Source organism: Pleurodeles waltl, chromosome 5 (assembly GCF_031143425.1).
Source record: "Pleurodeles waltl isolate 20211129_DDA chromosome 5, aPleWal1.hap1.20221129, whole genome shotgun sequence".
NCBI classification, from domain to species: Eukaryota; Metazoa; Chordata; class Amphibia; order Caudata; family Salamandridae; genus Pleurodeles; species Pleurodeles waltl.
In genome coordinates this window covers 1,845,524,203-1,845,536,447 of record NC_090444.1, presented here as the reverse complement: position 1 = coordinate 1,845,536,447, position 12,245 = coordinate 1,845,524,203, and the positions used below count along the sequence as shown (strand labels likewise).

The following is a 12,245-nucleotide window of genomic DNA, read 5'->3' as shown; positions in this document are numbered from 1 at the left end:
TAATATTAAATCCAACTTCACCAGTAAGCAGGATTTTCTATTACCATTCCAATTCATCAAATACATCCAAATACAACCAAATTTGTAATTCTCTCCCCTTCAGAAAAAGGAGTTTATGCAAGGGTCAGAAAACAAGGACCCCACTCATAATCAAGCCCACATTCTTTCATAGCATAATAACACCGCAAGTGTCCTCTTGGCAGTGACAGGGTGCTGACACCTAAGAAAGAAAACACTACCGGAGTTTGAACTATGGAACAGAGTAGCTTTTAGCTTTTTAACTAAAGACTAATAAGTGTTAATTACTTTCAAACTTAGGGTCCTGGTATTGCACGCATTGTCTACCACCCAGAAGAAGGCTCTGAGCACCACATTTGATATTACATTTTCTATATGTTGAAGAGGTGATACCTGTCCTCGTCTTTCAAAGTCTGTCGAGGAATGTTGGGGCTGTATTACAGAAAATATGATCGATTTCCCCATCACTATCTCTTCCTGTAGCTCTCCTGTGACACTGATGTACTCATGGCTCAGAAGTGTCTGTCAGCATTGCTGTCCCTTTCTTGGGTGCTGCTATGGATTCACATCTTTGTACTGTTGTAGATGGCACTTTTTATCAATTTCTACACAGATTTGTTTGTAGAATGTAGATTTGATACCTGCATGTGTGTCTGACTTTGTTTATTACTCCAAACTTAGCATATACCACTGTCACTGACACTGATTTATTTCTTCAAACTTAGCAGCTACCGTGTCAGAACCCCTTTCAGAGGGCAATGGGCCATGTAGGGGTTACTTACTGGGCCTACAAGTGGTGCTTGTGGCCTTTTACGTCTGATGTCTCAGGGTCTGACCTACTATGGATCCTAAGCACCTCTTCTGTACTTGACTCTCAGTGGACCAAGACTCACTCGGGCGGAAGTGTGGATACAGGTAAGTGAACACAAATCATAATTCAAAAAGCACACAGTAATCACAATACGTCATTGTCCAGTCTGATACTTAATTTTATATTAAAAGAAGTATTTTATTTTTAACTCTACACAATCAAAGTAGTAATATGACATTCATAAGCAATAACACAATCCCTTGAGGTTGGGGCTCTAGTGTTTCTCTGGCATTTCCCTGTCCCACCCGCTCTTTGCAACATCTTTGGTGTTATTCCCCATTCACAGGTGGCCACATCCAGGGAATGCTCATTAAGAGGACTTACTGAAAACTCCACTCTGACTCTTAGGAAGTAGTCAAATGTTTCTGTGGTGCTGCAGCACCTATAGCAGCAAGTTCCCCAGGGAGACCTGTAGGCCTATATCAAGTCTTACCCGCTCCAGCAGCAAGGAAGCATTCAGTGTCTCATCGGGTGCCTCTACTGTGGTCACTTGCATTGCTCCAGTCCTGTTCAGTTGTGTCGAGCTGCACCCAGGAGGTGCAACAGCAACCGGCTGCCACAGGCTCTCCGAGAGCTTGCATGGCTGTCTCGAGCAGTGACAGGAAATGCTCCGGTGCTTCTTCCTCCAAGGTAAGTTCAGTGATCCCCACCAGGGGAGGGGAGGATGATCCTGGTGCTTGTGATCTGATTTCAGTGAGATTGATGCATTCACTGCATTCTCCTCTGTCTGTGGGGCAGTTCGGGACAAACTCCTTGATGCTTGATCTCGACCCATGGGTCGCACTGCAGTTCACAAGAGGTGGCCTGAACTCAGAAAGTTAATCAGTACAGGCAGCCCCACCTGGCATACAGGGTTGCCGCAGTACCTCACACAAGGCATGCGTCCTTCCTGCATGGCAGTCCACATCATAGCAGCCTCTTCTGGAATACAGGATAGCGGCTAGGACCAGCAACAGTCTCAGCACTTGTTGGCAGTGTTCACTTCCAAGGCAGCCCCACCTGGCATACGGAGTCACTGCAATGGTGTGGTATGGTCTTCACAGTCCCCTCACAGCACTTTGTTCAAAACTATCTTCATAGCACCTCTCTCCAGACATTCCAGGGTCACTGATCTGATTCTGTACACAGGGAGTGTCCTGTTTGGTGCAACAGCCATCTCCTCACACCTTGCACCAGGAGTCCACTCAACAGGGCTCCCTATTGACCCTCACTCCCTCCAACACTCTCCTCTCCCTCACAGGGCACATTGGTCTTGGCATGCGGGCAGGCGCTGGTGCTCCCAGCTCCAGAGCTAGTGGTCTTGCTTTCCTTGGGTGATGTCCCCTCTCCCAGCAGGGAGACTAGAAGGCCTTGGCCCCCAGTCCTAGTCACAGACGTTTTGCAGAGCTTCCCCTCCTCACACAGCCCCTCCACCCCGGCTGCTTGGCAGATGACCATTTTTGGGGTTTCAACCTCCCCTTCTTACAAACACCAAATGTGATTTTGGGTCTGGGAAGTTTTATGTTGGGGTTCTGCTTCTTTTGAAGTGCAACTTTCCTTTCTCTCTCTCTCCATCTTGAAAAGCTGTCTGTCACAGTAGGAGACCCCCGAAAGCTGAAAGTACCACAAAGCAGGCCATGGGAGTGATTAGAGTTCACACCAGCATGTCAGCCACAGCAATGTGTCCATCAAAAGGTTAATCCTGAGGTACGAGCCCTACTCCTTCCTGAGATGTGTCTAGGCCCCCTCCCTGTGAACTCTCACTGAATCAAAGAGAAACCTTTGAAGAGCACAGAGGGAATGTCACAAATTCAGATATACCTGTTGTGTAGGGACACCACATCCTCCACAGTACTTTCCAACTTGCAATACCAGAAACCACTGCCCAAAAGGAATTCAGTGTTGCACAGTGAAGTCCTGAGGGGAAATGGGATTTGGGAAGAGAAAAAGACAGCTGGTTTAGATGTATGTCTCACTGGAGTGCTGATTTTATAGTCTCTCTTCAGTGGTGATCTAAATAAAAGAACAGTATTTTACTAAGAATATGATTGTAACTTGGAAAAATTCTCTCACTTGAAAAGTTGCTATACCAGTTGATTTTTATCTGTTTTCTATATCCACCACTATGCCAAGGATGCTTCAGAGAAAAGAAAGGTTCATAACACAAATTCTATTAAAAAATAATACTATCCTCAAACTGAAACTGCTTAGATTTAGCACAGAACATTTAAAAATAAATCTCTGAAGACTTTAAGTTTATTCAGTGTCCTTCTAAATGCCAAGATTTATTGCTTGAAATCCTTTCACAAATACTAATCATAAATTAAACAAAGTTCATCTGCAAGTTCATACAGTCTTTCTCCAGATGTCAAGATTTATAGCCTTATGTTTCTCTTAAAACTACACTCCAAACTACATAATGTACACAAAACAAATATGCCCTTGCAGTTCCTTAGCAAACTTATTTATACAGAAAATGAATGTTTTGTCCAGTTTCTTTCACTTTGGGACAGCTTAGTTTAACAATTTGCATTGTAAACGAAGACTTCATTAAATCAGAAATCTTTGGTTTCACTGTCTTAATCCAGTTTCAAAAGGTTCATACATTTAACTCCTTGCCAAAAAGAATTTAAGTTTGCAAACCAAGATAACACAAGATTGTATCTTTTACTTGAAAGTTCGTTTGAAGCACACAGGCAGAGAGTGCAATCCAAAGAAATAGATTAACTGGTTTGGAAGCAAGCAGCTGCCAAATTGTTCTCTTAATATAATTTTCAAGTTTACCACCCCCTCCAACATCTCCTCAGACAAATCTGACTACCTGAAATATTTGTTGGTCGCTTGTCTCACCACTTCGCCAACGCTTGGGTGCCATATTGGGAGTATTCTTCTTCCACGTTATTAAGGAAATCAACTTTAATGTTGTCAAATGCGCCTCTGTTATTTTTATATAGATGTTAGAAATGGGGTCTCTAGTTGGCAGAGGTATACACCCTTGTCCAAGGAAGGACTACAATACTAGTCAGGGTAAGTCACACACAAATTAAATTATCCTGTGCCCACCCTCTGGTAGCTTGTCACTGAACAGTCAGGCTTAACTTAGAAGGCAATGTGTAAAGTATTTGTGCAATAAATCATACAGTAACACAGTGAGAACACCACAAAATACACAGGTTTAGACAAATAGATAATATTTATCTGAATAAAATAAAGTAAAAACGACAAAGATCCAATGAGCACAAGTTGAAATATCACTTTTGCAAACTGTAAAATAGTCTTAATCCTTGAAAATAAACAGTTGTCTCTTTGTTACACACAGTAACAAAATGTGTCAAAAATAACGACGCGCAGAGACCGCAGAGAAGGAGGCTGGGGAAAAATAAGGTGTGCTTCAGATTTTCCAGCACGACACAGATGATGCGTCGTTTCTTTCCTCGCTACAAGGGGCTTGTGTCATTTTTCGGTACACAGTCTTGGTTCCTCACTGCAATGCAGGGATATTTGGATGCCCAGGGACGATACAGGTAAAATCCTTGATGCGCTGGAAGAAGGCACGGGGGCTGCATCTATCCGGGAGGTGATGTGTCGAATTTTCCATCACAATGGAGGCACTGCATCGAATTTCCACTTGGGAAGTCGGGCTGCGTCGTTCCAGTTGGCTGTGCGTCGATTTCTCGGTTGCAATGCAGGCTTTGTGTCGATTCCGGTAGGCGGTGTGTCAATTTTCGGCGCACAAGGAGTTTTCTGAAGAGATGAAGTCTCTTTGGCTCTGAGACTTCAGAAAACAAAAGGGAAGCTCAATCCAAGCCCTTGGAGAGCACTTTTGAGGAAGGCGGAGTCCTTCTCAGCAAAGTCAGAGGCCAGCAGAGCAGCAGTCCTTCACAACAAAGCAGTCCAGATGAGTCCTTTGGGCAGCCAGGCAGTTCCTCTTGACAGGGTGCAGGTGCAGGCCCAGAAGTGTCTGTATTGGTGGGGTCAGAGACCCAGTTTATATACCCAAAAATGCCTTTGAAGTGGGGGAGACTTCAAAGAGTGGTTTTGAAGTGCACAAGTTCCCCTTTCAGTGCAATCCTGTCTGCCAGGATCCCAGTAGGGGGTTTGGCAGTCCAGTGTGTGAGGGAAGTGTCAGGCCCTCCCACCCTTCCAGCGCAGGAAGACCCATTCAATATGCAGATGAGTGCAGTTGTGACTTAGGGGGTCATTCTGACCCCGGCGGTCAGAGACCGCCGGGGCCAGGGTCGGCGGGAGCACCGCCAACAGGTCGGCGGGAGCACCGCCAACAGGCCGGCGGTGCCCCGCAGGGAATTCTGACCGCGGCGGTTCGGCCGCGGTCAGATGCAGAAAACCGGCGGTCTCCCGCCGGTTTTCCGCTGCCCTTGTGAATCCCCCATGGATTCTGACACCCCCTACCGCCATCCTGTTCCTGGCGGGTCTCCCGCCAGGAACAGGATGGCGGTAGGGGGTGCCGCGGGGCACCTGGGGGCCCCTGCAGTGCCCATGCCAATGGCATGGGCACTGCAGGGGCCCCCGTAAGAGGGCCCCACTTTGAATTTCAGTGTCTGCTTTGCAGACACTGAAATACGTGACGGGTGCCACTGCACCCGTCGCACCTTCCCACTCCGCCGGCTCAATTCTCGTGGGAAGGTTGATTTGCCCTGGGCTGGCGGGCGGCCTTTTGGCGGTCGCCCGCCAGCCCAGGGCAAATCCCAAAATACCCTCAGCGGACTTTCGACCGCGGAGCGGTATTTTGGTGGGGGAAGTCTGGCGGGCGGCCTCCGCCACCCGCCAGACTCAGAATCACCCCCTTAGTGTCCTGTGTTTGTGGCTGTCTGGGTGAAATGCACAAGGGCGCTGTCAACCAGCCCAGCCCAGACGTTGATTGGAGACAGGATGGGCACAGATGGTATTTATGTGCAGAGAAATGCTCACTTTCTAAAAGTGGCATTTCTAGAATAGCAATATAATAATATCCAACCTCACCAAATAAGCAGCATTTTCTATTACCATTCTGGCCAAACTAAATTTGACCTGGTTACCCCTTTCAGATCAGATTCTACCACTCAAAAAGTAGATGAGGGCAGTCCCAATGCTAGTCTATGAAAGGAGCAGGTCTCATAGTAGTGGAAAACTAATGTAGTGCTTTTCATTACAAGGACATATAAAACACATAGGTACATGTCCTGCTTTTTACCTACATTGCACCCTGCCCTATGGGTTACCCAGGGCACACGCTAGGGGTGACATATATGTAGAAAAAGTGGAGTTGGAGTGGCAAGTACTTTTAAATGCCAAGTCGAAGTGGCAGTGAAACTGCACACACAGGCTTTGCAATGGCAGGCCTGAGACATGGTTATGCGGCTACTTAAGTGGGTGGCACAACCAGTGCTGCAGGCCCACTAGTAGCATTTAATTTACAGGCCCTGGGCACATGCAGTGACCTTTACTAGGGACTTACAAGCAAGTCAAATATGCCAATTGGAGATGAACCAATGTTACCATGTTTAAGGGAGAGAGCATATGCATTTTAGCACTGGTCAGCAGTAGTAAAGTGAGCAGAGTCCTAAAACCAGCAAAAACAGTATCAGAAAAGTGGAGGGAGGCAGGCAAAAAGTTGGGTGATGACCACCTTAAGGCTGTCGCGTCCAACAATAGACAACATATTGACCATTTAGTGTGATTACTTGCTGTGACAGCCACAATGTGTAAATTTGCATCTTTAGTAACAATACTGAGAGTACCCACTCCCCTAGGCCCTGCCTCATGGCCGGGTTTCTCAGGTTTTGATTTATGGAATTTCTTTACTAACTTGGGAGCATGAACTCGTGTAGCAAATTCTCATGATTTTTCCTTTTATCTGCTTGTATCGTTAATCGTTTTTTGGCCACATGTAAGTGTTCTGTAACTTTTTAGGCTGAATGATAGCGTTCGGCCTGCAGTATACTAAAGTATACAATAGAGTGACTTCCAGCATTTTGATTTGTTAGTTGCAGTGCCCTTCAAAAATCCTACCTTGCTAGTGGTCAGTTCTGCCTCTTTGTCCTGCCTTTTTTCACTTTGGGAGCAGCACAAAGTACTGGGTAATTATGCTATGTCCTGTTTATCTCTTCTGTAAGGGACTTTTTTTGGCATTTGCTTGTTTCACCTCAACAGTGTGGGTGCTTGTTCAGTCCCTCCTCCCCACCAGCTCCCTTTGTAAACATAAACCAACAGCAGAGGGGGTCTTTTCCAGGGCCAGCTCACCCTCGCTCTCCATATTTTCAGTCTGTGTGACAAGAAAAGTCCACTCAGTAATTTACAACGCTAGGAGCTCCAACTCGAGCAAACACGAGAGCATTGCATTCCCCCACCCCACCCCCAGCTTTGTAAACTCCTAACCGGACTTTTCTTGACACACGAATGAAAACAAAACGCAGTGCGATCGCGCTGCACTTTTTTTTCTTTTCATTTGTGTGGCAAGAAAATTCCGGTTAGGAGTTTACCACGCTCTAACTCGAGCAAATGCGTGACCCGTTATATTGAAAATGCTTGTTAAATGCTCTGGGTTACGTCCGGTTCTCTCATCTTCACAGGTTGCAGCAGCCCCTCCCCAACCTAGCACGACTATCAGACTGCCCCTCTCACACACTCATTTACAATGGACAACCCTGACCGGACACAGCATGTGCTGCGCCTCCTTGGACGCCTCATTAGGGCATGACAAGGAGGAGTCACCAGGGGAGACGCTGCTTCTGAACAGCAGCGTTCATTCTCCCCTCCTAAGGACTATTAGTTGCTGCTATGCAGGAGTTCTCTTCGTTATCCCACTGAGTGGCGACACCTCCATTCACTCTGGCCAGGAGAAATATCTCTTCTACACTACCTTAACTTAACAAATCCAGAAATAAATCGGAAGGCAAGCCCTTTTCTTGCACTTTTTTCACTTAATGGAGAGGGTCTGTAACTCTATAAGTGCCATCTGCAACACATTCGCCATGCCTTACAGGCAGAGGGTGGCCAGTCTTTTCTTTACTTTGTCAAACCACGCTCCCACAGAAAGTATTCAGGAGTTATAGAAAAAATCAGATCTTTCATCATGGAATCCTTTCTCAAACAACATGCAAAATAATGCCCCTTCTTACATTACAAGTGAAACTGAAATGCTTAGGACGCAACAGTGAGTAATGTGCTCTGTGCTGGGATGTTTTCCTATGTTGAACAGGTTTTATTCTGCACACGCCCTGCTCACCCATTCTTTCTGTGGTCGAGAAATGGATCGTTAAGTTAATGACACCTCTTACAGTGCCATGAAATGCCGGGAAATCCTTTGGATGCGTTTACAACAACTCAAATTGTGTGAACCTTTCCTCTTTTTATTCCCTGTTTCTGGAATGCTCTGCTTTTGGAATCTGTTACACTAGTGTCTGCAACTCATTTCATTCTTCCACACTGAATACATCATCGGACTTTTATCACATTTCCGACACGCTGTGCTGATTTTTTCCATTTGTTTGCCAAAAGTGGGCTCAAGCACTATTTCTTGGGGGCTAAGGCTTATTCATGGCACAAGTCTTAAAGAAAATAAGTGGGGGGACTGACCAAGTTAGACACTATGCAAGTGACATCACGGCACATGACACCACGGCGTGTGAAATCGCACCTGGAATCACAGGTAGTGGCATCACAACCCATGACCTGACAGGAAATGACATCACAAGAAGTGAGATCTGGTCTTAAGACCTCACGCATATGCTTACCGCAAGAAAGCAAAGCCTTAGCTAGGGATCCCTTTGCCCGTCGTGGAGCAAATGCTTTCTTCAGCTTGGGCCAAGTGTAAAGTGCAGAATAATTGCAAGTTTTCCTTTGGAAAGTGTGTATTTTAGTGTTGTTGCTGTTCTTTTTTATTTCTTTTTTTTAAGACAGGAAAAAAAAGAGTGCAGGAAATAAAAAGTGGAAAATGAAATTAGCGAGGAAGCTGTGTAATTGAGCTAAGACGTGCAGCACCTAGTGTCTGCGAGAGGCAAAATGCCTGCAGCACCTTGTATTCCCAGGCAGTCTCCCATCCAGGTACTAACCAGGCTCGACCCTGCTTATTTTCCGAGATCGGGCACATTCAGGGTGGTATGACCGTAGGCAGGAAAAGCTGCAGTTTCAGCTCTCTTCTGCTCACCAAGCCCACTGCCCGGAGCCTGCTGCTCTTAATCGCACCTGCACAGGCTCCCCTTGGGAAGTCGGACATGTGCTCACTGCCGGAGGCCCAATGCCCCAACCCACACGGAACACCATTTTTAGGGTTGAGCCTGCGTCGCGTGCGCTTGCGCATGCGTTTCGCTTGCAAGACGCATTAGTAGTTAGAAAAGGGTTTGGAGCCCTATCCATGTCACGTCAGTGTCTTTCATTGGTTCGTGGGCTTGTCTTTCAAAATCTTCTTGCTTTCATTAGTGGAAGGCATGCATACGTCATGCCTTTCCAATGGTTAGCCCTCCTCGAACGCAGCGACCAAGTACTGAAAACATGCGAGGCTCGCTGTTTTCCATCCGGTTTGTGGACTACTTTTTATCTTTTTTAGCAGCGCGATCGTGCTGGCAGAAGTCGAGCGCTTTGTATGACATCAACCCTGTTACATAGTTAATTGCACTTTTGCCTGTTACGTAGATAATTGCACTTTTTCCGATAGGTTTAATGTGGCAAGAAAAGTCCAGTTGGGAGTTTACAACTGCTAATAGCTCTGACTTGGAGAAATACGAGACCTGTTGCATTGCAAATGCTTGTTTATGAATATCCTTCAGCATGCTGATTCTGTCTTCTACTGAAGGGTTAATAGATGTTGTTTCCCATTTGTTCAGCAGTGAAGCAAGGATGGTAACCACGGGGGTTCAAGAAAGATGTATAACCAGTGCAAGAATGTATGGTGTTGCTATAAGAGAATTCTGCCAACCATAAGTGTTCAACTCAGCAGCCTTGATCGTGAATATAACAGTGCAAATATGTCTCTAGGTCTTGAAAAGGGTGGGCGGAATTCCACTGAGTTATCTAAAAAATGCTGTGAAATTTCATGGAGTTCTGCGTGCGGCGGAATGCCGCTTGCCCTGCCACTCTGGCCTTAATGCGCCCAATCTCAGAAGGGCTAAGCAGGGTCCAGCCTGGTTAGTAGTACTAGGATGCCGAGACAATTCTAACATTTACAAAGGAGATTAATTGAATGATAAAATCAAGAAGGAACACAACAAACTCAGAGTGAGTTCCACTTTCAGGTACAAAGACTGCCAAAAATGTAACAAAACTTTTACCCACCCACTTGCACACAGAAGCACCCGTGATAACAAGCTAAACAATGGGTTTGTGTTCCACAGGCCCAGTGCTAAAACTACACCGCCATGTGGGTCTTGGCAGGAGATCAGCATAAGAGGCAAGTTGACATAGGGCGTTAAAAAGTTTTAATCTTGTAAAAGTGTTCATGAGACAATACTAACCAGGCCGGACCCTGCTTAGACCTTCTGAGATCGGGGGAATTAAGGCCAGGGGGGTGGTATGCCATAGGCAACGAAAGCTGAAGTCTGAGGCCTCTTGTGCTGACACAGCCCAACAGCTTGGAGGCTGCTGCCCTCAACCATACCTGCACACTTCACTTCATCAACTGCCCTCATTCCCAAACTTGCTACGGAGGGCCAAGCACACCCCCTGTCTTGCACCAACCTTGCAATTGCTTCCACAGCACTTACACACAGCCTCAGACCGCCCTTTTGTTAGGGCCCATCACTAGCTGCAGCAAACCAGCTCACCACCAGCAGCCTGGTATTTTCACAAAGTGCCTAGCCTTGCTTGCCACTGGGCTCTAAGGCACTCTTTCAGTCCACACATATCTCGAACTAGCGGGGGCTGCCAGACTAACATTCAGCGGCTGATACTCCCCCGGTCTCCAGCTCTCCCTGCTGGCCTCAGCACCGTACCCCATAACACCACTTCCTTTCACAGGGACTCTGGGGAGACAAGTTCTTTTCAAGTGGAATTCTGACTGCTTACTTGTTTCCAAGCACAGACCCCTCTCATATGCAAATTCTGTCCATGCCCAGTGTCGGCCCCCATGTGCACACATAGAAGAGGAAATGAAATGAGGGTCGTCTGACCCGAATGCCGTCTGGGTCCAGGGTCCCGTTGCCAGCGGCCTGGCTTTCTGCCTCCCTCTGCCCCCTTCTCCCTGGATCCGGAGCTGGCACTGGTGCAGCCCCTCAGCAGGCTGCAGCAGCAGCCCCATGGCGACCGGCAGAAAGCAAAACCTTAGCTAGGGGTTTTCTTGCCTGTTGTAGGGCAAATGTTATCTTCATTTTGGGATGAGTGTAAAGTGCAGTCCACACAGCGCAAGCGCAGTGCGCACGCTGGTGGGCTCCATTCCACTGCCAGCTGAGTTTTTGGCTGAACTTTGCACTCCAAGTTCACCGCCCACCCCTAGTTCCTGACTTCATCTCTCTGGTTAGCCATCTGTCTGAGGATGATATGCAGGTGATAGACAAGCTTCCATTTTTGAACTTTTCCAAAACTCCTTTCAAAATTTAGAAACAAATTGACTGTCACAATCAGAAACAATTATGGTTGGCAATCCATCTAATCTTATTATATTCTGTAGAAAGAGTTTGCTAGCCTATGCAGAAGATGGAATTCCTTTTACAGGAATGAAGTGAGGGATTTTTGTGAAAGGATCTTTCACCACAAAAATAGTGGTGTGCCCCTGATTTGATGGCAATTCCACAATGAAATGCAAAGTAATACTATGCCAAGGTCTAGGTGGTACTTCTAAAGGCTGAAGTAACTCCCTTGGTCTGGTTCTGTCATTTTTTGCTCACACACACACATCACAAGTTTAAATAAATTCTTTGATGTCTTCTTCCATCTCTTCCCAATAATAATAACACTTCATCAATTCTAAGGTATTAAATGCTCCAGGATGACCTGAGAAAGGAGTTCCATGTATATCTTTCAAACTCCAGTTCTTATCTCTTTTGGGGGCAATATAATATTTCCTTCACACATGGTAAATCTTGTGCTCTAGTTCTATTAGCTCCTTCCTTAATCCATTTTAGAAGTCTTCCCTCAGACCATATGCTCTTAGTCTGTCCAGTGATTGACTATATATTCATTACACATTTACTTTCCTCAATGATGGGCTCAGAAGTATTAATTTGAGAGCAGGCTAGGTGACATGTTATTATAAAATTATGTTTGGCAAAGAAAGGTGCCAGACTTAACTGCCTTGAAGTTAAGGTATTTGCTGACTTTAAAAACAAGATTTTCTGTGATCAATGAACACGGTGACTGGCATCTTTGATCTACATAGGTAAGGCCTCCGTTCCATTAATTCTGCTTTAATGGCTAAGAGTTATTTTCTGTGATAGTATAATTACAT

General features: G+C 46.0%; 1 pseudogene; it reads right to left on the bottom strand.

Annotated features, from left to right (window-relative positions):
- Nucleotides 1-8,870: 8,870 nt before the first annotated feature.
- On the bottom strand, nucleotides 8,871-8,979 carry LOC138297487 (5S ribosomal RNA; annotated as a pseudogene).
- Nucleotides 8,980-12,245: the final 3,266 nt, after the last annotated feature.